The sequence below is a fragment of the Myxine glutinosa genome, chromosome 2 (genome assembly GCF_964187855.1).
Source record: "Myxine glutinosa chromosome 2, kmMyxGlut1.1, whole genome shotgun sequence".
Lineage (NCBI taxonomy): Eukaryota > Metazoa > Chordata > Myxini > Myxiniformes > Myxinidae > Myxine > Myxine glutinosa.
The window spans coordinates 73938131-73962284 of NC_136262.1; the positions used below are offsets into that span (position 1 = coordinate 73938131).

At 50.1% G+C, this 24154-nt stretch overlaps 1 protein-coding gene across 3 annotated transcripts in view; it reads left to right on the forward strand.

Annotated features, from left to right (window-relative positions):
• Nucleotides 1-24154, forward strand: part of LMNB1 (lamin B1) — a 90122-nt gene that overhangs the window by 21127 nt on the left and 44841 nt on the right. The window lies entirely within an intron of this gene.

Here is a 24154-nt window from a genome sequence, read left to right on the forward strand (position 1 = left end):
ACGTTCACCAAGAGCTTTCCAATCATCATTTTCACCATCATCAACCTATCACTCACTCTCGTCACACTCACCACACTGTCTACAAACTCCTCAGAAAACAGGACACCAACACCATTCACACCCTCCAGGCACCCTTGCCACACAAACTTGTATTTCTGTCCCTGCCTACCTTCACCATTCTCACACCACTTCCCTTCCATCTTGTCTCTTGCACACAACATATGTCCACTCTTCTTCTGACCAATACTTCCACCACTTCTCCTGATCTCCCTGTCATTGTCCCTACATTCCATGTCCCAAACCTCAGAAACCGATCTCCACTTCGAGCTGTACCCTGCCCATATGTAGTTGTAATTGTCATGGTTCTCTTTTTGAGGCAATGTTTTTATGGCCGGATGCCCTTCCTGACGCCAACCCTCTTAGTCGTCTCTTACGACACGCAGGGATACGGTGTGCCTATTCTAATCCAGGGTACACACTGGGAAACGTTTAAAACATGGAAATTCTGGGGGGGTGGGGGGGGGGGGCATCACGGCTGCGGGGGCCCCTTCAGCACCACGCCACGTCGGCCCGGTCAGCACCACACCACATCGGCCCGGTCAGCATCACACCACACCATGCCGGCCCGGTCAGCACCACACCACGTCGGCCCGGTCAGCACCACACCACGTCGGCCCGGTCAGCACCACACCACGTTTACCCGGTCAGCACCACACCACGTCGGCCCGGTCGGCCCAGAGCCTGGCGCGAAGTCCAAGGACATCAGCACGTCCAGTGCCAGTCACAGTAGTCATCCGAAACACTCCGGTTGGTGCGAACCACTCGGTCAATGGCGTGAACCAGGTCCCGACACGCCCTTGCTCGCTTGGCCCTGATGAAGGCCTTGCTGGGTGTTCTCCAAACAGGGGCAAAATCGCCCAAGCCGTGCTGGATTTCGGCAGCGGAAGCCTTGCTCGCTCGGCCCCGATGAAGGCTTCGCTGGGTGTTCTCCAAACAGGGGCAGAATCGCCCAATCCGCGCTGGATTTCGGCGGCGGAAAGCAGCCACGAAGCGACGATATTCGGTCGGGCTGTAATGCGAACACCACGGCGGCCTGGTCAGCACCACACCATTGGAAAGGACTTCGATGCTGTGGAGAGATCGAAGCAAGCCTCCTTGCTCGAGCGGACCGGAAGCGGACCGGAAGCGGACCCATGTTGTTGTTGTTTGTTGTTGTGTGTATCTATATATATATATCTATCTATCTATCTATCTATCTATCTTTGTATATATTGTTGCGGATTCGGGGTCGGCGCTCCCCTTACCAAGGGGGGGGGGGGGGGTTAATCCCCTTGTCTTTTAAGCTGGCCGTCCCCCGATCCTGGAAATTATAACGCTCCTTTCCGGTCGAGATTGGCCAGGGTGATTGGTCAATGGAGTCCCAAATACCTGAGTGCCAATCCGACCGCAAAGCAGGGAGATAACTCCTGCTCGGACCGTGGACAAGATGGAAATTGCCGAGCGGTTTAGCAATCCGAAGCCCGAGCCATTAACAAAGGACTAAACCCGATCCTGAGCGGTTTCCCAAATCGTGCCACAGGTACTCAATGGAGAGAAAGGACAAAGACGATCGAATGGAGAGGAAACCAAAAGGTAAGGAAGAACAAAGGATTTATTACAACAACCAAAGAAGAGGAAACAAAAGGGAGGAATGTACAAGAAGAAGAAGAAGAAGAAGCAGGACACAGAGCAAGCTTATCTATACAGTCTTACTTAACCCCAGGACAAACAGACAGACTTACATGGGAGGGTAGTGGTAGGAGGAGAAGGTCCAAGCAGATGGTCCAGGCGATGGGATCCGGCTCCGGTCCACTGGAGTCCGGCTCCGGGTCCGCGGCGAAGAATGGCCGGCAGCTTCGCGTGTCGTTGGCGCACGACCGGACCTTTACATATGCGAGGGCTGGACTGCTGCGTACGTAATATGTGCGCCTGCTGCCTCTCTCTCTCAATCACTCAGTTCATAAAGCGCCTTTCAAACGAGTTCATGAAACCGGAGCCCGCTGAAAGAAGTCCGTGACAATCGATCGCTCCCTGCGCAGTCCTTACACAATCAGCCGTCCCCGCGCAGTCCGTCAAAGGGCTTGGCGCGTGCGCTTATATAGTGCGCTTAGAGATCAAGCCGCGCCACGCCCACCAGTAAGCTCACCTCAGCCCTGGTTGGTTCGTTGACAGGGCCACGCCTCGTTATTGGTGCTCCGCCCCCTTCTTCTCCAGCTTGACCGCGTGCGTAATGGTGGCCGGGGCGAGCGCTTAAGGCAGCAAAGGTTCAATGCAGCGAACGCTGCTGGCAAGGCCGCGTAACCAATTTAGAGAGAGAGAGTGCAAAATGAACGGAATGGGGCCTATCTTATTTAATTAATACAACGCAGATTCAACTATTGGGAACACAGCCTTATCTGAAACACATATTAAGGAAATAACAAAGTCCTATGGTGTCCTACGTGTTGCTTGTGGACTAACTATGGGTGCGACCTTATTAAATGATAGGATATTTACAAGAGTTATTATTTCCAAGTATTTACAAGTGAGGGGTTCTAAAACCGCAACACTGCACCCTCCTTTCCTCCAGGTTCAGCCCGGGCCGAAACAACTTTAATTTCATGTGACACTTAGGTGTGGTAACCCTCTACTTTTAACCTCACCCTGAGTGCGACAGTTTTAACACTAAGTATGTCCCGCCTGCTGCGTTGCATTCTACCTATCAGACTCATGCCCACAGACTAACCGAATTGCGGAATGGTCTTGAAACTAAACATTTAACCGGTGGGGAGCATGTTATTTACAAAGACACTACTATTTTGATTATTTACAACTACACCCAGGACCTGTCTTTGGTGGGAAACAAAAGCAGAACTTTTGATAAGGGGAAGATCATTGCCATGCACTGCACTGATACCACCACACCATATGCACCAATAAAACAAAATGCACCAAAAGCACCAAAAAGCACCATCATGAAAAATGCACAAAACACACATTTTAAAATAATAAGCAATGGTGTCTTCTTTCTTCTCTGCTCTGCTGGGCCGCTGGTTCTGGTTGACTTGATGGATCTTCTTCATCTTGATGTTATTATTTAATAAAAGGGCACACACCGTGTCCACTTTTTATTATTTGTATGGCCAGCGGGGCCAACTCCAGTGGTCCACCTGTATGGCATGGAGGCCACTCAAAACACAGTGGTCCGCAACCAGACACCGCTGGCCACAGTGGCCGGTCCCAGCAGAGACGCCAGGCCACAGAACGTGTGGTCCATAAGGTGGTGCTAGGCCACAGAACGTGTGGTCCATGAGTGGTGCCAGTGTGGTCCATATGGTGCATCAGTGCAGGCCAGAGGCAGCGAAGGTGCGGGCACACAACTGCGGCCACCTGCGCACTCCCCCCGGGCCCAAAAAAAAAAGTCCATGAGTGGGGGAAGGAGGACAAACAAATCAGCGGGCAAGGGCGCAAGGGTACACATCAACACAAAGCAATGCGGCATGAAGGGAGCGGGAGAGCGAGCTGAGAAAGCTCGTCCCTACCGTTCGTCACCCCTCATGTCACCTACACTACCCCTTGCCCCTCCCCGTATTTACACCATTTACAAATTCGTCTCTACGTCCTGTCTTCCCCATATCTCCCCTCTATGCCAAATTTGTCATCAATCCCTCCTAAGGAGGGAGAGATGGAATATAAACAATGTCAAACCCACGTCATGATGCGCCTTTCATTCCAAATGCTTGCAAAAAAATGTGGTGTGGAGTTTTATCACCTTGGTGAGTGGACGTAGATGGTGCGAAGAGACTTTCTCCTATCTATACTCTAAATGACATTAACACTTTTACTCTACCCGGGGTCTTTCCCTGCCAAACCATTGGCCATCTTACACTATGTGGTTCTAAAAACCAATTCCCATTGAACATACTGTGGCGCTCACCAAATTTGGGGTCTCACTCCCCCGATTATTTCCCCCTGTGCCCTCGCACAATTTCAGGGCTGCGTCGTGTGGCTCACCAGCAGGTCCGCTCACCTGCACACCTCCGCCACTGTACGTCGCCACCCGAGCTTACCTGCTCCGTCACCCTAACCTACCTGGGGAAGGCCCTCCCTGGCACTTACCCCCTCGGTGCCCTCTCTGGCACTGGGCTACCCGGGTCCGTCCTCTGGATCCTCGGGCCCCACTGAACTCTAACACAACTCTACCTGGCTCCCAGTGCCTACCTGCGGCCTCACCTGGCCGACAGACTACCAGTGGCGGAGTGCTCAACTACAAATGGTCACGCAACTACCACAACCCCCAAGGAACTGGAGCCGCATGCAGCTGAAGCTCCGAGGGAGTTGGTGACGTAATGTCATGGTCAAGGACCATAACCTCCAACTGCCATCGTTCCGAGCATAACTCCCAAGGGATTCCAACCGCATGCAGTTGAAACCCCAAGGGAATTGGTTACTCAGGACACCAGGTGGGAAATTATGGTAGGCAATGACCATAACTACGAATTCAGCCACACGCCCACCCATCCACTTCACTAATGCACCCATCAAGCAGTACTCTGCTACTTTTGCACCACAGATGTCAATATCCAACCCCAATTTACCTATTTCCCCTACCTACTTTTAAACTACCCTCCCCGGGTATTCGTGAAGGGGGTCCATCCTTCCCCCCCATCCACTCCTTCGCACCATACACTCCACTCCACATATTCCACAATACTCCACACCATCCATTCCACACAACCATTCTCCATACACCTGTATTTCACTTGCACACCTTGCAAGTCAATCACTCCAAACCATTACATTCATCCACCATGCTCTGCTCATACACTTTCACACACACACACACACACACACACACACACACACACACACACACACACACACACACACACACACACACACACACACACACACACACACACACACACACACACACACACACACACACACACACACACACACACACACACACACACACACACACACACACACACACACACACACACACACACACACACACACACACACACACACACACACACACACACACACACACACACACACACACACACACACACCGCTCTTGAGCATTGCCTCATTTCAAAAATGAGATCATTCACACGGTGGTTCCCATAATTTCACACACACAGCATCATCTAGCTATCTATTGCCCTTCTAAGATTAGTGCTTCCCAGTCATCCCTTAAAACTATGCACATCCCACGTCATTATCATCCAACTAATCTATGCTACGTCCCCACTGCAGGTATCACGTCACTACTTAATGCTATAGTCCCCTATGGTCATCTCTAGATTCCCTATCAATAACCTAACCCTCCCTCCCGGGCTAGTTTGTACAGCCAAAACCCCATAAAACTACTGCTCCTTTGCCCAAAGATACGATGTGAGGGTTGGTAGATCTACCATCCCTCTACACCGTATACCATTTGCCATCAATTTCACTATCCAGTCCACTGTACTCTGAGCCTCTCGGTGCGTCATTACATCATCAAAGCTCGGCTTCGCAAAGCCGAGCAATGAATTCGGGTGGTTTGGTCTCCTGCAGGTTGGGTCCGTCCGGCTTTCGATTCAGGGGAGGAGGTTTTGTCGGGCCAAGATTCCAGGCACCATCTCGGCGCAAGGCCTTGCGCTCCCAAGCGCGATGGCCCAGCCTTGCCTGGCCGGAGCACCGCCACCACAAGGGGGCGATGCTCCGACCCCTGCTATCTCCCCTCAAACCGGGCTGGTCGCCTTGCCTGGCAAAGCGCGGAATCGACCATGCAGGGCGGAGCCCGGCCCGAATCGTGCATGTCTGTATATATATACAGACTTGGCATTTAATATGGAATATTTTTTTGGTGGGGTGAACTTACTTTTCAAGATGACTTAGAACCAAAAGTTCATTGGAATTATGTTGAAATTATTCTAGATTTTGTTAATGTGACCTTTAAAAGAAACAAAAACCACATTTAACATTTCGAAACAAATAAATTGATCCTTGAAAGTGATGTAAACTGATATCGAACTCAATTCATGGACAGTACTGTGTTAAACTTCTGTACGTTTTCCAGAAGTATCTCTTTATCTTGCACATTAGCCAAAATTTTTTTTAACAAAAACAAAAGTTAAATTACGACCAGGATTGCGGACAGTAAAATTACAGTTCAGTACTTCGTGTAACCCCTATGAGCATTCAGGAGAGCACGTACACGTTGAGGCATGCTGCTCATGAGACTTGCCAAGGTTTGGACAGGAATCGCTTGCCATGCAGTGACAATAGCCTGCTGCAATTCACGCACAGAGGTCGGCTGCTGGTCCAAGTGGTCGATTTGACGCGTTAATTCTGCCCACAAGTTCTCTATCGGATTCATATCCGGGGACATGGCAGGCCACTCCATATGCTCCACACCACGGTCAGCAAGAAAGTGTTGGATCATGCGAGCACGATGAGGCCATGCATTGTCATCTTGGAAGACAAAGTTTCCTCGAAAGGCTGCACGAGCAAATGGAAGCAATGTTTCTTCCAGAATGGCCCTGTACTTGAACTGGTTCAGGTTTCCATTCAGAACAACCAGATCACTTTTGCCCCCTGCATGAAAAGCAGCCCAAACGGTCACCCCACCACCTCCAGCTTGGACTCTTGGCACTATACAATCTTTGTTGTAGGCTTCATGCACTTGTCTGCGCACTCGGACGCGGCCATCTTGACGATAGACCAGAAATCTAGACTCGTCACTGAAGATCACGTGATTCGAGTGTCCTGGCTGCCATTGACGGTGCTCTCTGGCCCACTGCAATCGGCGCTGGCGGTGTTGTCTGGTCAGGCGTGGCTTTCTCAGGGGACGCCTGGCACGATAGCCTGCTTGAACCAGTCGTTGGTTGACTCGCCTTCTGGATACAGGCACATTTGTCAGTTGCTGCCACTCAGCCCGAAGCCGATTAGCTGACTTGGTACGGCCATTGCGGACTAACCGGTGCAGGTGGCGATCATCCCTCCTTGTGGTTCTGCGGGTACGTCCTGGCCTCGGTATTGGAGTAGGGACACCCCTCTGAGCATTTCGTTTCAGGATCTTTGACACCTGACCTTGAGTGATGCCATACTGCCGAGCAAAAGCACGCTGTTTCATGCCGTAATTTCGTAAAGCCACCACTCCATGACAAACAGCATTGTCGAGTTGACGGACCATCTCCAGAGGAAGCGGCAATAACTTTTGGTGACGTGCAGCAGTTGTTTTCCACTAATACAGAACGCAACAACCCTTGTATACCCGACTGTGAAGCCAATCATCAAATGCACCTGTCCGTACATTTTGCCACGCCACCTGTGATATAATCCTGTTGTTGACTTCTTGCTGCGACAGACAATCAGTGACATGGTTCTTTCAACAAATAAATCACCAAAGTGTAAAAGAAACTCACCAGATTGATATACTGAGTTAAGAAAGTAAACCCAAGTCAAGAAAAAAAAAATTCCATATTAAATGCCGTGTGTGTGTGTGTGTGTGTGTGTGTGTGTGTGTGTGTGTGTGTGTGTGTGTGTGTGTGTGTGTGTGTGTGTGTGTGTGTGTGTGTGTGTGTGTGTGTGTGTGTGTGTGTGTGTGTGTGTGTGTGTGTGTGTGTGTGTGTGTGTGTGTGTGTGTGTGTGTGTATATATATATAGAGATATATATAGAGATATATCTCGGAAGAAATTAAATAAGTCGTGGACGTCGCTTCAAGACGGTCGATCTTTACTTTTCAGACAAGCTTTCCATATATATATATACTAGCAGAAGTACCCTGCATTGCCGGAAGGGAAGGGAAGGGGAGGGGAACGGGGGGGAGTGGGAAGGGGTAGGGGTGAAAGGAAGGGGTAGGGGGGAAAGGAAGGCGTAGGGGGGAAAGGAAGGCGTAGGGGGGAAAGGGAGGGGTAGGGGGGAAGGGGAGGGGAAGGGGAGGGGGGAAGGGGAGAGGGTAGGGGGAGAGGGTAGGGGGAGGGAGAGGGGAAAGGGGAGGGGGAGGGGAAAGGGGAGGGGGAGGGGAAAGGGGAGGGTGAGGGGAAAGGGGAGGGTGAGGGGAAAGGGGAGGGGAGGGCTTGTCAACAATGACATTGCAGTTCTCATGGTAGGAGAGCAGCACAACAATCGCGACATCGTCCTGCATCTTCGCAACAACAGCACGAAGCGGATTTTGGAGACTCCCCGATCCTGTGACGCCCTTCAGTACCGGCGTTTCCGGGCGGGGGAAGGGAGACCCCCGTACATTCCCAACCCGTACATTCGCCCTCTCGACTCAAGCTCACTCGGACAAAAGCCTCGCACAAATTACACCGAGAAGGGCCAATGGCCATGTCTATGCCACAAATCAAGTGCGTGAGCGAGTCTGGCGCACTGAATTGAAAATATATAGAACGCTCATACTCCGTGAAAAGTGAAGCCGCCGTGTCGCCATCTTGGTTCGCACGACTCGACCAACTCGCTTCGCGGATCTCGTTTGTTTTGAACGTGTCCCAGATTTTAAAAGCCAGACAACTGTTAAAATGCCATTTTGTGCGGCAATAAACTGCTCCAATCGGTTACGGAAGGGTTGTGGAAAGACGTTTCACAGCTGTTTCAAAGACGTTTAATTCATATCGCACAAAATCGACACAAAACACGATCGCATAAAAGGTGAAAAAACGCAATCGCTTTTCGCTCTGAATTACGTGCAAACGTGTGACGGAAATCACCATCGCCCAGCATCGAGTGCTAACCAAGATGGCGCCCGGTAGCTGCATCTCCACCTATGTGGTGTGAATGGCAATGGTCATTCTATATATTTTCAGTTCAATGGTCTGGTGGCGGGGATGGAACATCACGTGATCACTCTGAGCGAATCAGCGAACTGCTCTGGCAACGGCTGAGATTCCGTGTATAATGTTCCTCGCTGAAATGCGCTGAGGTAAATATGAATAAAAAATATGGATCTCGTCAAATATTTTGAGGTAGGCCATGTTCTTCCCAGGCTCAATGGCCATGTCTATGCCAAATATCAAGCACGTGAGACTCTCCGTTTCGGAGTCTATCAGTAACATTACACACACACAAACTGTGATATATATATATATATATGTATATGTATATATATATATATATATATAATATATATATATATATATTATATGTATATATATATATATATATATATATATATATATATATATATATATATATATATAATATTTATTTATATATATATATATATATATAATATTTATTTATATATATATATTGTTGTGAATATGAGAATGTGTTTTTTTTATTTTGTGGTGGTGGTAAAATGTTGTAAAAGGTTGTTGTAAAAGGTTGTTGTAAAATATCACCCCTCCTCCCTCCGTTGTGGTTGTATAAAGGTCAAAGGGCGTTCCCGTAGTTAGTCCATAGAAAAACATACATGTAGGTCACGATATATCTTTTCTTTTGATAGTTATCTCTTATTCTGTGTTTTAGGATAAGGCTGTGTCTCCCATTAATTAAAAGTACTCCATTGCACCAGTGAAAGAGAATAGACCCCCTTTCCTTCCCATCCCCAAAAGCCTCGATTGCCCATATTACCTCCCCTCCGATCCAATTGCCGCCATTGGCCACGAGGCAGGGTTGGGGAAGAAAGGCGTGTCTCCACCTCGTCATAGAGGGGGAGGAGTGAACCAGCCCCGCTCGACCAACCATGAGCCAGGGGTTTGGCTACAGAGGGCGGAGGAAGAGCGGTGGGGGAGGTTCGCAAAGGTTGAGGGGCGGGGGCCTATATAACCCAAGGCAGGGGTGTGGCAAAGAGAGAGGCCTTGGAGATGAGTTGGTCTGAGTCGGTTGCCAGAGGAGGGTCAGTGGTTGCGGTGGTGAGGAGTGAGAGAAAAGAAGAAAGAGTGAGGGTTTGGACCAGACAGGCAGACGGGAGATGAGCCTTTACCGAGAGACGAGAGGGAGTCCAAGGAGTTGAGTCCAACCAAGAAGTCCAGAGTTGAACTGCAGCTCGAGCCACCGCAACTGCATTTGCTGCAGCTGGAGCCACCGAAACAGCAGCCACAGCAGCGTGAGGCCTGGACGGCAGTTTGGAGCACGGCCGCGGAGGAGCGGCGGCTGCCCAACGAGTCAATCGTGCTGAAGGACCAGTGGACCTCCCCATCCCGCCAGCCATCCATCTCCCGCCAGTCCTATCATCAATTCCCCGCGTGAGTCAGTGTTCTGTTTGTGCTGTCCTGGGTTAGTTAAGTCTGTAGATAAGCTAAATTTGCACTGTGTCATCTGCGTCTTGTACTTGTAAATAAACTGAATTGCTTTTTGTTGCTTGTGTGTAAATAGTAAATAAATTCAGTAGTAATATTTCAAACCTTTTGTCTTTCGTCTTGGCCTTCTTTTTCCTCTTTGCATTCGTCGCCTTTGTCTTTTCCCCATTGGGCAGCTACGGTGCGATACGGCCAAAGTCTGGGTGAATCGGGTGAGTTTGTTAGGTCGCGGTTCTAAACCACCGCTCGGTCTATAACATCCAAACCGCGATCTGTAACAATTGGTTGTCAGGAGATGGGATTCGAACCTGGGACTAAATTTATTTAGCCCAAATTTTGGACACCAATTGTGTTAGTACTATAACAATTGGTGTCGAGGAGTGAGATCGGACCCGGAGCGCGTTTACGCGCTCGAAATTATAAAGCCGAAATTTGTTTGTTGTATAAAAATCCGAATTTTGAAATCGCGCCATGGCTGTTCAAGGCGACGGGATGCCGGTGGGAGAGATAGAGGGGTTAGAAGTAACCCAGGATCAAATGGAGGGGAGCAATGAGGAGGCGGTTGAGGGAGTAGCAGGCGTGCAAAATGGCGTCCTCGCGCACGTGGGTGTAGCGGCACCAAATTTTGCCACGCCCGCGACAGTAGCAGCGCCGCCGTTGGATTCGGACCTTTTGTTGCTACAAATCGGTGCCCTTATGGACAAAATGAGGGACGAAGCAAGGGCTGATAGTGCGAAAATGGAAAGCAGAATGATGGGGGTAATGAGGGACGAAGCGAGGGGTACCGGTGAGGGATTAGACAAGAAATTTGAGGGATTAGACAAGAAATTTGAGGGGTTAGACAATGGGATAGAGGGGGTGAAAAATGGGTTAATGGGGGTGGAAAATAGAATGGCTGCCCAGGAGAATCAGTTAGAGGGGGTGAAAAATGGGTTAATGGGGTTAGAAAATAGGATGGAGGACAAATTGCGGGAAAGAGGGGAACAATCCGCCCGGGAAATCGAACAGATGGGGAACCAGATGGAGGAAATACGACGAGGGGTGAGTGAGGAGGTCTCGGGGCTGCGCGAGGAGGTAAAGCGAGGCGAAAAGCGTATAGAGAAAGAGGTGAGAAATAATACGGCTAAGTTACAAGGGGGAATAGAAGATCTGACGGAGGAGGTGGAGCAGCTGACAGAGGGACAAACTAAATTAGTGGAGCAGGTTCAAAGGAACACTGCAGTACTCGGAGGGTTAAAGGCGACACAAAAAGAAATTAAAAACGAATTAATAGCGACGCAGAGGCAATGTCAGATGGTACGGGAGGAACTGACAATGAGGGTGGAGGAGGTGACAGAGATAATGGAGACAAAGGACCGGCAGGTGAGGATGCACATAGAGACGGTCACGGTAGCCTTAGAGGACGAACTTGAGGGGACGCACCGAGAAATAAAAGAGGTTAAACAAAAACTAGAGGAAGTGGGAGAAGAGGTGAGTGAAATTAAGAAGGGACGGACAGAAACTAAGAGGGAGATAAAGGAGGAAGTCATGGAATATGTACAAGGTCTGTGTTCAAATCATGATGTGATGCTCACTAACCAAATAAAAAGTTTGCAGATGGCAGAGGAGGTGCGACGAGGTACGGAGGTGAGTGGCAATGTATATGATGTGAGGAAAGCTTCAGTCGGCTTGGGGATTGGTTTGGATCCGGGTGTTCGTGAGAGGCCGTTGGTGAAGTGTGCGACAGGTCTGGTGTGCGAAAAAAGAGGTGTGCGAGAATGTCCGACCATGGGGTGTGTGAGGAAAAAGTGCACGCCGAGGAGTGAGTGTGCCGTCAAGAGTGAGTTGGTCGAAGCGCGTGTGCGAGGGAGCACAGGGAAGCGCGGTGTGGTGAGTGTTACGGAGGAAGTAACGAAAAAGTGTGCGCGGGAGGATGCGCGAGAAAGGTGTGTAACGGACGGGTGCATGGGGAAAGCGCATGCTGTCAAGAGTAAGGGAAAATGCATGCCTGTGGTGAGTGTTACGGAGGAAGTAACGAAAAAGTGTGCGCGGGAGGATGCGCGAGAAAGGTGTGTAACGGACGGGTGCATGGGGAAAGCGCATGCTGTCAAGAGTAAGGGAGAATGCATGCCTGTGATGAGTGTTACGGAGGAAGTAACGAAAAAGTGTGCGCGGGAGGATGCGCGAGAAAGGTGTGTAACGGACGGGTGCATGGGGAAAGCGCATGCTGTCAAGAGTAAGGGAGAATGCATGCCTGTGGTGAGTGTTACGGAGGAAGTAACGAAGAAGTGTGCGCGGGAGGATGCGCGAGAAAGGTGTGTAACGGACGGGTGCATGGGGAAAGCGCATGCTGTCAAGAGTAAGGGTGAGTGCGCGACCGAGAGTGGAGGTGAGAGTAGTGAGAGTGACAAGGAGAGTGAGCTGGTTGTGACAGGTGGGCGAGGATGTACACCTGGGATGGAAGAATGCACACCTGGAATGGTAGAGCGTGTGTGGGAAGGCACATTTGAATTGGTAGTGAGACACGTGGTTGGGTGTGCGAATGAGGGCACACCTGTGATTGTCACAGAGGAGGTGACCGAGGAGGGGGCGCGAAGCGGTGTATTGGTGAGGTGTGCGAGCAACGAATGTGTGCCAAAGTGTTCGGTGGTCAGGTGTGTGACCAAGTCGGTGAGCGGAATGAGTGTACCGAGGTGTGAAAGAAAAGGTACGAGGAGAATGGGAACGGCTGCATGTATGAGCAAGAAAGAGGTAGCGTATGCATGTAGGCCTGCAGGTGAAGCGTCGACGGTAACCGGGTTAAAGGTTAGGTCGACTTTTAGCCGGATCGGGCCCTCGGTGCGTGCCGGGCTTCGCGTGCCGCGAGAACCAGCGGAGATCCGAGCCACGGCGGGTTCGAAAGGACCGCCGTGCGCGATCCACGCTGGGCCTCGCGTGGAGCGGCCGCGTCCGGGCTCCACAAGGCGGAGCGGGCAGCTCGATAGGAAGGGTCGTCATGGCGACCACTTTCTATTGAGACGTGCCGGCAGGTCGAGATCGGGACATTGGATGGCTCCACGCCGAAGTGGTGCATGGGATCTCGGCCCGGGTAAGCCTCCGTCCCTGCCCCGAATGCGGGACGTATCCAGCCGCTGGCACAAAACGACCCGCGTTCACTGCTCGGCTGTACGAAGCCGGGCTGTAGATGTGAATTGGCGCACCGAGAGGATGTAATAAGTAGACGGGTGATGGTGATAGTGATAGTGACTTAAAACGAAATTTAGAAAAGTGAATAGAATTGGCAGTAAATGGAAAATTTTTGAATTGTTGGATTTGGACGAGCGAAATTGGTAGTGAGAGACCCCCGATGTGGTGGGATGGCAAATCCACCATCCCTCACAAGGTGGGGGCAAAGGAGCACTAGATTATGGGGTGTATGGCAGTGAAAACTAGCCCGGGTGGGTTAGGATATGGTGTGTAGGGATCTAGCGAAGATTGACATTAGGTAACGTTAAGTTTAGTTAGTGACTGATACCTGTAGTGGGGACGCAGGTAGATTAGTATGGATGATAATGACGTGGGAGCGCAATAGTTTAAAGGGACGACTGGGAAGCGCAAGTTTCAGAGGGGAGAAGTTAGCTGAGATGATGCCGTGTGTGTGAGGATTGAACAGGTGAGAATGGAACAGGTGTGATTGCACAGGTGTGCAACTGAACAGGTGTGTGGAGCAGTGTATGAGTGAGTGATGGTGATGTGTGTTGCGTTGACCAACTGGTCCAGAAAGAGGAGGAGGGTGCAGGTGGCACCAGGTGAGATTGCACAGGTGTGCAACGACAGGTGAATGAAAGACAGGTGTATGGAATAAATGGTATGGAGTATTGGAATGGATGGTCGTGGAGTGAGTATGGTGGAAATTGTGGAGTGGAGTGGATGGTGCGAAGGTGTGAATGGGGGAAGAGTGGACCCCCATCACGGATACCCGGGGCGGGTAGTGTAAGTGTTAGGTAGAGGGTACAGGTAAATTGTGGTTGGATATTGGCATCTGTGGTGCGGGTGAAAGAATGGTCTGTGGATGGGTGCGTTGGTGTTGTGGAAATGGCTGGGCGTGTAGCCTGTTAGTGTGTGTAGTTGGTTGGGCGCTCCACCACTGTGAGGATGTCGGCCAGGTGAGGCCGCAGGTGGGCTCTGGGAGCCGGTAGTAGTTGTTGTGGATGGGGCCCGAGGATCCGGAGGACGGACCCGGGTAGCCCAGTGCCAGAGGGCACCGAGTGGGGTGACAGAGCCAGGAGGGGCCTGCCCCAGTTAGATAGGTTAGGGTGAGGAGCTAGGTAAGCTCGGGTGGCAACTGCAGTGGTGGAGGTGTGCAGGTGGGTAAACCCACTGGGAGAGGTACACGCCACAGCCCAGAAATTGTGCGAGGGCACCGGGAGATGAATCGGGGGAGTGAGACCCCAAATTGAAGAGCACCACAGTTTGGCCAATGGGAATTGGTTTTTAGAACCCATAGTGTAAGAGGGCCAATGGTTTGGCCGGAGAAAGACCCCGGGTAGTGTAAAGTGTGTTAAAATCATTTAGAGGATAGTTAGGATGAAGGATCTCCTCGCACCATCTGCATCCACTCACCTGAGGTGACAGGTACTCCACACCATGCCATGTTTTGATTATTTTTTATGATGCAAATGTTTGGATTGTGAGACGCATCATGACGTGGGTGTGACATTGTGCGTAATTCCATCTCTCCCTCCTTATGAGGATTGATGATGAATTGGTGATGGCAAATTTTGAAGTAGAGGGATTGTGGAGACGAATTTGGTATAGGGGAAATATGGGGAAGACGTGACAGTAGTGACGTATTGGTAATGTGTAGATTTTGTACATATGGGGTAAGGGCAAGGGTAGGCTAGGTAACAGGGGGGTGACGTACGGTAGGGACGAGCTTTCTCACTTCGCCCTCCGTACGCATTTCGCCTTGCATTGCCTTTTTGATGTGTACCCTTGAGACCTTACCCCTCGCTCATCTGTCTTGTCCCCCCTTTTTTGTCTCCCACATGAGGACCTGAGCGCCGTTGGGCGCCGAGGGGAGCGTGCGTGGGTCGGCCATTGTGCGCCCGAAATTCCCAGAACCAGCTGTCTGCATCGATGCACCACATTATGGACCACATGTCAGTGGCCGAGCACCACTTATGGACCCCATGGGTTGGGGCATGGCCCCTCTGCTGGAACCGGCCATGAGGGCCCGAAATCTTGCTGGCGGACCTTGGCCACAGGGCACCAATGCCCCACAGGTGAACCATACACATAGTCGGCCTGGTGGGCCATAAATAAATAAAAAGGACACATTGGGTGCAAGTTTTATTGAAAATAGGCCGCCAGTAAGCAAAGCAAAGAAAATGACAACATCTGGAAGACAAATAATAATCACCAGCAGAGGGAGCCGAAGAGCAAGAGACACCTGCAGGGTTAGGGGTTGTTGAATTTATTTTATTGATGAACAGTGGTGACTGCACTGATTGGTGCTTGAGGGTGTGTTGGTGCGTTTTTGGGTGCTTTAATGGTGCATTGATGCAGAGCAGACTGTCCTCCCCCCAGAAAGAACAATTACAGGTCCTGGGTTAGTTTTGTAAATAAAAATAGCGTCAATTGTAAATAATGCTTCCCACCGTCAGTGTGTAGTTTGAAGACCATTCCGCAATTCGGTTAACTGTGGGCGTAAGTCTGTTAGGCAGGGTGCAATGGAGCAGCGGGACACATTTATTTATGTTTTAAAACTGTCGCACTCAGGGTCAGGCTAAAAGTAGAGGGAACTACACCTACATGCCACACTAAGGTAAAAGTAATAGGCCCGGGACGTGCCTAAGGGGAGGAGGGTGCAGTGTTGTGAATATGAGAATGTGTTTTTTTTATTTTGTGGTGGTGGTAAAATGTTGTAAAAGGTTGTTGTAAAAGGTTGTTGTAAAATATCACCCCTCCTCCCTCCGTTGTGGTTGTATAAAGGTCAAAGGGCGTTCCCGTAGTTAGTCCATAGAAAAACATACATGTAGGTCACGATATATCTTTTCTTTTGATAGTTATCTCTTATTCTGTGTTTTAGGATAAGGCTGTGTCTCCCATTAATTAAAAGTACTCCATTGCACCAGTGAAAGAGAATAGACCCCCTTTCCTTCCCATCCCCAAAAGCCTCGATTGCCCATATTACCTCCCCTCCGATCCAATTGCCGCCATTGGCCACGAGGCAGGGTTGGGGAAGAAAGGCGTGTCTCCACCTCGTCATAGAGGGGGAGGAGTGAACCAGCCCCGCTCGACCAACCATGAGCCAGGGGTTTGGCTACAGAGGGCGGAGGAAGAGCGGTGGGGGAGGTTCGCAAAGGTTGAGGGGCGGGGGCCTATATAACCCAAGGCAGGGGTGTGGCAAAGAGAGAGGCCTTGGAGATGAGTTGGTCTGAGTCGGTTGCCAGAGGAGGGTCAGTGGTTGCGGTGGTGAGGAGTGAGAGAAAAGAAGAAAGAGTGAGGGTTTGGACCAGACAGGCAGACGGGAGATGAGCCTTTACCGAGAGACGAGAGGGAGTCCAAGGAGTTGAGTCCAACCAAGAAGTCCAGAGTTGAACTGCAGCTCGAGCCACCGCAACTGCATTTGCTGCAGCTGGAGCCACCGAAACAGCAGCCACAGCAGCGTGAGGCCTGGACGGCAGTTTGGAGCACGGCCGCGGAGGAGCGGCGGCTGCCCAACGAGTCAATCGTGCTGAAGGACCAGTGGACCTCCCCATCCCGCCAGCCATCCATCTCCCGCCAGTCCTATCATCAATTCCCCGCGTGAGTCAGTGTTCTGTTTGTGCTGTCCTGGGTTAGTTAAGTCTGTAGATAAGCTAAATTTGCACTGTGTCATCTGCGTCTTGTACTTGTAAATAAACTGAATTGCTTTTTGTTGCTTGTGTGTAAATAGTAAATAAATTCAGTAGTAATATTTCAAACCTTTTGTCTTTCGTCTTGGCCTTCTTTTTCCTCTTTGCATTCGTCGCCTTTGTCTTTTCCCCATTGGGCAGCTACGGTGCGATACGGCCAAAGTCTGGGTGAATCGGGTGAGTTTGTTAGGTCGCGGTTCTAAACCACCGCTCGGTCTATAACATCCAAACCGCGATCTGTAACAATATATATATATATATATATAATATTTATTTATATATATATATATATATATATATAATATTTATTTATATATATATATATATATATATATATATAATATTTATTTATATATATATATATAATATTTATTTATTTATATATATATATATATATATATATATATATATATATATATATATATATATATATATATATATATATATATATATATATATATATATATATATATATATATATATATATATATATATACAGACTTGGCATTTAATATGGAATATTTTTTCTGGGGGTGAACTTACTTTTCAAGATGTCTTAGAACCAAAATTTCATTGGAATTATGTTGAAATTATTCTAGATTTTGTTAATGTGACCTTTAAAAGAAACAAAAACCACATTTGACATTTCAAAACAAATAAATTGATCCTTGAAAGTGATGTAAACTGATATCGAACTCAATTCATGGACAGGACTGTGTTAAATTTCTGTACGTTTTCCAGAAGTATGTCTTTATTTTGCACATTAGCCAATTTTTTTTTAAAGAAAAACAAAAGTTAAATTACGCCTGGGATTACGGACAGTAAAATTACAGTTCAGTACTTCGTGTAACCCCCACGAGCATTCAGGAGAGCACGTACACGTTGAGGCATGCTGTTCACGAGATTTGCCAAGGTTTGGACAGGAATCGCTTGCCATGCAGTGACAATAGCCTGCTGCAATTCACGCACAGAGGTCGGCTGCTGGTCCTAGTGGTCGATTTGACGTGTTAATTCTGCCCACAAGTTCTCTATCGGATTCATATCCGGGGACATGGCAGGCCACTCCATATGCTCTACACCACGGTCAGCAAGAAAGTGTTGGATCATGCGAGCATGATGAGGCCGTGCATTGTCATCTTGGAAGACAGAGTTTCCTCGAAAGGCTGCACGAGCAAATGGAAGCAATGTTTCTTCCAGAATGGCCCTGTACTTGAACTGGTTCAGGTTTCCATTCAGAACAACCAGGTCAGTTTTGCCCCCTGCATGAAAAGCAGCCCAAACGGTCACCCCACCACCTCCAGCTTGGACTCTTGGCACTATACAATCATTGTTGTAGGCTTCATGCACTTGTCTGCGCACTCGGACGCGGCCATCTTGACGATAGACCAGAAATCTAGACTCGTCACTGAAGATCACGTGATTCCAGTGTCCTGGCTGCCATTGACGGTGCTCTCTGGCCCACTGCAATCGGCGCTGGCGGTGTTGTCTGGTCAGGCGTGGCTTTCTCAGTGGATGCCTGGCACGATAGCCTGCTTGAACCAGTCGTTGGTTGAATAGCCTTCTGGATACAGGCACATTTGTCAGTTGCTGCCACTCAGCCCCAAGCCGATTAGCTGACTTGGTACGGCCAATGCTGACTAACTGGTGCAGCTGGCAATCATCCCTCCTTATGGTTCTGCGGGGACGTCCTGGCCTCGGTATTGGAGTAGGGACACCCCTCTGAGCATTTCGTTTCAGGATCTTTGACACCTGACCTTGAGTGATGCCATACTGCCGAGCAATAGCACGCTGTTTCATGCCGTAATTTCGTAAAGCCACTCCTCCATGACAAACAGCATTGTCGAGTTGACGGACCATCTCCAGAGAAAGCGGCAATAACTTTTGGAGACGTGCAGCAGTTGTTTTCCACAAATACAGAATGCAACAACCTTTGTATACCCGACTGTAAAGCCAATCATCAAATGCGCCTGTCCGTACATTTTGCCACGCCACCTGTGTTCTAATCCTGTTGTTGACTTCTTGCTGCGACAGACAATCAGTGACATGGTTCTTTCAACAAATAAATCACCAAAGTGTAAAAGAAACTCACCAGATTGATATACTGAGTTAAGAAACTAAACCCGTCAAGAAAAAAAAAATATTCCATATTAAATGCCGTGTGTGTGTGTGTGTGTGTGTGTGTGTGTGTGTGTGTGTGTGTGTGTGTGTGTGTGTGTGTGTGTGTGTGTGTGTGTGTGTGTGTGTGTGTGTGTGTGTGTGTGTGTGTGTGTGTGTATGTATATATATATATATATATATTGTTGCGGATATGAGGATTGTGTTTTTTTTTTATTGTGTGTATTATTATTATTGCTTTATTCTGAGCCTCCTTGCTCCAGTGTGTAAAGGTCAAAGGGCGTCCCATAATTAGTCCATAAAGCAAACACGTCAGCCAATCATAGAATACCCCTGTTCGATAGCTTTTATCTTATTATGTGTTTTAGAGTAAGGCCTTGTCTTCCATTAGAATGACACTCCATTGCACCAAATCAATAGAGAATAGCTCCCCTTCAATAATTCCATTTCCCAGCCAAACTCTCCATCTGTGGGTAAAGCAGTTCACAAGCATGGGGTGCACGCCCTCTCAATTCGCTGCTATAGTGAAAATATGCTCCGTGCTCTGTTTGAACAGGAGGGTCGGGGTCGCCAGGGAGAGGCAAGCCCAGGGCGCGCCAAGAAGGGCGGGGCTGTGCAGCCCCATGCCTAAATAAGGAAACAAGCCCGTGGCTCGCCACGAGGGGCGTGCCGTCGGCGCGATGCCCAAATAAGGAGACAAGCCCGTGGGATTACCATACAAGGTCACGAAACAGAGCACGGTGGGGAGAGGGCGGTACCGAAACCGAAGAGGGCGTGTCAGACCCGTGCTAACGGTATGCGAGAAGGGAGCTGAGAACCAGATGAGCTGGAGAGAAGTGAGAGAAAGGCTGAGCTGAGCTGGGTGGAGAGACCCGCGCTGGAAGGGAAGTGAGAGGAAGAAAAATACGAGCTGAGCTGCGTGGAGAGGGACACGACAAAAGAAAGGGTCCAAGAGAAAGCCGAGGAGCTTTTACGAAACAAGCTACACGAGAGATACAACAGAGGAGTGCAGCCCCGTTTCAACCAGCCGCGTGAAGCCCTGACGGTGTGCGCTGTAAAGCGGAATACAAGGAGCTGCCGGCTCCCCGCTTCCCGCCCGGACTGGACCTGCTTTCTGTGCCCTGTGATCCCACCTGCTCATCCTTTCCAGCCATTCCTGCCTGCAAGTTCCCCATTTGCGTACGTGAGTTTGTTTTGTTCGTGCTGTCCTGGGTAGTAACTAAGTCTGTATAAGCTAGTAATTTTCACTGTGTCACCTGCGTCTCATGTCCCCTGTAAATAAACGTGACTGCTCTTTTTGCTTATGTGTGTAAATAATAATAAACCCCGTTACTCTTCTGTACGTCTTCTTCTTCCTCTTTGCATTCGTCGTCTTAGTCTTTTCCCGATTGAATAGCGGTGGCGCGATACGGCCAACGTCTGGGTGAATCGGGTGAGTCGGGGAACAACTGTTCGGTCGCGGAGCCTCCGCTCGGCAAATATAACATCCTTAACCGCGTACCGTAACAATTGGTAGTCAGGAGTTGGGATTCGAACCTGGGACTAAATTTATTTAGCCCAAATTTTGGAACACCAATTGTACTATACAGTAACAATTGGTGTCTGGGAGTGAGATTCGAGGCCCGAACCAAATTTTTAAAAACATCTAGAAAAAAAATTGGTCAAAATTTGGAGCTGCTGGAAATTTGTGTTGTTTTAAAGCAAAACCCGAATTTTGAAATCGCGCCATGGCTGGTCAAGGCGACGGGATGCCGGTGGGAGAGATAGACGGGGTGGAATCGACCCAGGACCTCAGGGAAATGTATATGGAGGATGTGGTTGAGGGGGTATCAGGTGCACAAAATGGCGCGCTCGCGCACGTGGTTGAGGGGGCCACGGCCGCGGAACCAATGAGCACGGCCCAAATGCAAGCCTTCATGGCCCAATTCATGGTGGAAATGCAGAAAAAAAACGACAATATGGAACGAATGAGGGACGAAGCGAGGGCTGATAGTGAGCGAATGAGGGACGAAGCGAGGGCTAATAGTGAAAAAATGGAAAACAGAATGATGGGGGCCCTTATGGGAGAAATGGGGAACCGGATGGATGCTCAGAGTGAGCAAATGAGGGCTCAGAGTGAGCAATTGGGGGTAATGAGGGACGAAGCGAGGGGTACCGGTGAGGGATTAGAAAAAAAATTTGAGAGGCTAGGAAGCAAAATGGAGCGAATCGGCAAAATTGCGAACAGAATGGGTGACCGCATGCAAAGATGTGGGGAGACCATGGATCGCATGGTGGGCGAGAAGGTCCCAGGGGTGCACGAGGAGGTAACGCGGGTCGAGAAGCGCTGGTTGAGCGAAGCGGAGGAAAGCGCGGGTACAATGACGGGGGTAGAAATCGCGACACGGGGTTTGGAAAAGCCGGCGACCGATGAGGTAGAGGGAATTTTAGTAAAGCCAACGGTTGTCAAGGTGAGTAAAGAAAAAGTGGAAGTGGGCAATGAAATTGAAGAGACCGGGGACTTAGAAAACCACTCGCGGCAGGAGGAGGTGATGGAATATGTACAAGGTCGGTGCTCAACTCATAATGATGTGCTCACTAACCAAATAAAGAGTTTGCAGGTTTTGGTGCAGGGAGGAAGAAGAACCCCGAAGGTGAGACGTGCTGTGTATTGTGCGGGGAGATTTTGTTAGAGGATGTTTGGCGACAAAAGAATTTTCGCGCGCTTGGGATCGAGGAAGCATCCGGGCGTTGGTGAAGGGTCCCGTGTGAGTGGAAATGGCACGCGTGTGGAAAAAAAGTGTGCGTCGGCGAGTGGGTGTGTTATAAAGTGTGGGAGTGAAACCGAGTGCGAGCGAGAATGCACGTCGGGGTGTACGGAGTGTACGTGTGAGGGTGAGAGTGACCCGGAGAGTGAGTTGGTGGTGGAGCGGGTGCGAGAATGCACGCTTGGAATGGTCGAGGGTGTGCGAGGAAGCACACCTGAGTTAGTGGTAGCGCGAGTGTGGGAGAGCCCATGTGAGCGCGTTAGTGGGTGGATGCCAGAGTGCACGCCCATGGTGAGTGTTACGGAGGACGTAACGGAGGAGAGGTGTGGACCGAGGTGTGCGAACGGCGAGTGTGCGCAAGAGTGTGCGCGAGAGGTGTGGTGTGTAACAGGGAGAGCGTTGGTGGAATGTACGGACGGCGTTGGAACGCCAGGTTTTGTGAGGGTGAAAGGGGTAGCGTATGCGTGTGAGCATGCAGGTGAAGCATCGACGGTAACCGGGTTAGCGGTTAGGGCGACGGATAGCCGATGCGAGCACTCGGGGCGCGGTGTGCTTTGTTGGGTGCGAGGCCCGGCGCGGATCGATGCTGCGTCGCTTCTCTTCGAAGCGTCGTTGCCGATTCGGGCTTGGCCCCGCCCTGCACGGTCGAGTCCGGGCCTTGGCAGGCGAGGCGACCGGTCCGGTTCAAGGGCGAGTGGGAGGAAGCGGAACGGTGCCCCCTCGCGGGGACGGGGTTCCGACCGGGGGAGATTGAGTCATCGGGCCCGGGACCGCAAGGTGCCGCGCCGAGATGGTGCGTGGAATCTCGGCCCGACCAAACCACCTCCCTTGAACCGAAAGCCGGACGGATTCAACCTGCAGGCGACCAAACCACCCGGATTCATTGCTCGGCTTTACGAAGCCGAGTTTAATGACGTCATGACGCACCGAGGCTAGGATATAGCGGACTGTGATGATGGTGATAGTGATAGTGTTTTGATCCGAAATTTAGAAAAGTGAATAAAATTGGCAGTAATTGGCAAATTTTTGATTTGTTGGATTTGGACGAGCAAAATTTATAGTGGGAAATGCCCCGATGTGGTGGGATGGCAACTCTGTCATCCCTCACAGCGAGGGGGGCAAAGGAGCACTAGTTTTATGGGGTTGATGGCAGTGAAAACTAGCCCGGGAGGGTTAGGATATATCGTGTGTAGGGCCCTAGAGATTGACATTAGGTAACGTTAAGGTTAGGTAGTGACAGATACCTGTAGTGGGGACGCAGGTAGATTAGTGTGGATGATAATGACGTGGGAGCGCAATAGTTTAAAGGGGTGACTGGGAAGCGCAAGTTTCAGAGGGGAGTAGTTAGATGAGATGATGCCGCGTGTTTGAGGATTGGAAGTGTATGGGGAACAGGTGTGATTAAACAGGTGTGATTGCACAGGTGTGCAACTGAACAGGTGTATGGAGCAGTGGTTGAGTGAGTAGTGGTGATTGCGTGTGGTGTTGACCAAATGGTCCAGGAAGAAAGGAGGGTGCAGGTGGCACCAGGTGTGAGTGCACAGGTGTGCACCAACAGGTGTATGGAGAATGGTTGTGTGGAAGACATGGAGTGTGGAATATATGGAGTATTGGAATGGATGGTCGTGGAGTGAGTATGATGGAAACTATGGAGTGGAGTGGATGGTGCGAAGGTGTGAATGGGGGAAGAGTGGACCCCCATCACGAATACCCGGGGCGGGTAGTGTAAGTGTTAGGTAGAGGGTATAGTTAAATTGTGGTTGGATATTGGCATCTGTGGTGCGGGTGAGAGAATGGTATTTGGATGGGTGCATTAGTGTTGTGGAAATGGCTGGGCGTGTAGCCTGTTCGTGTGTGTAGTTGGTTTGGGCACTCCACCACTGTGAGGATGTCGGCCAGGTGAGGCCGCAGGTGGGCTCTGGGAGCCGGTAGTTGTGGATGGGGCCCGAGGATCCGGAGGACGGACCCGGGGGGTAGCCCAGTGCCAGAGGGCACCAAGGGGTGACAGAGCCAGGAGGGGCCTTCCCCAGTTAGTTAGGTTAGGGTGAGGAGCTAGGTAAGCTCGGGTGGCAACTGCAGTGGTGGAGGTGTGCAGGTGGGTAGACCTGCTGGGAGAGCTACACGTCGCAGCCCAGAAATTGTGCAAGGGCACCGGGAGATGAATCGGGGGAGTGAGAC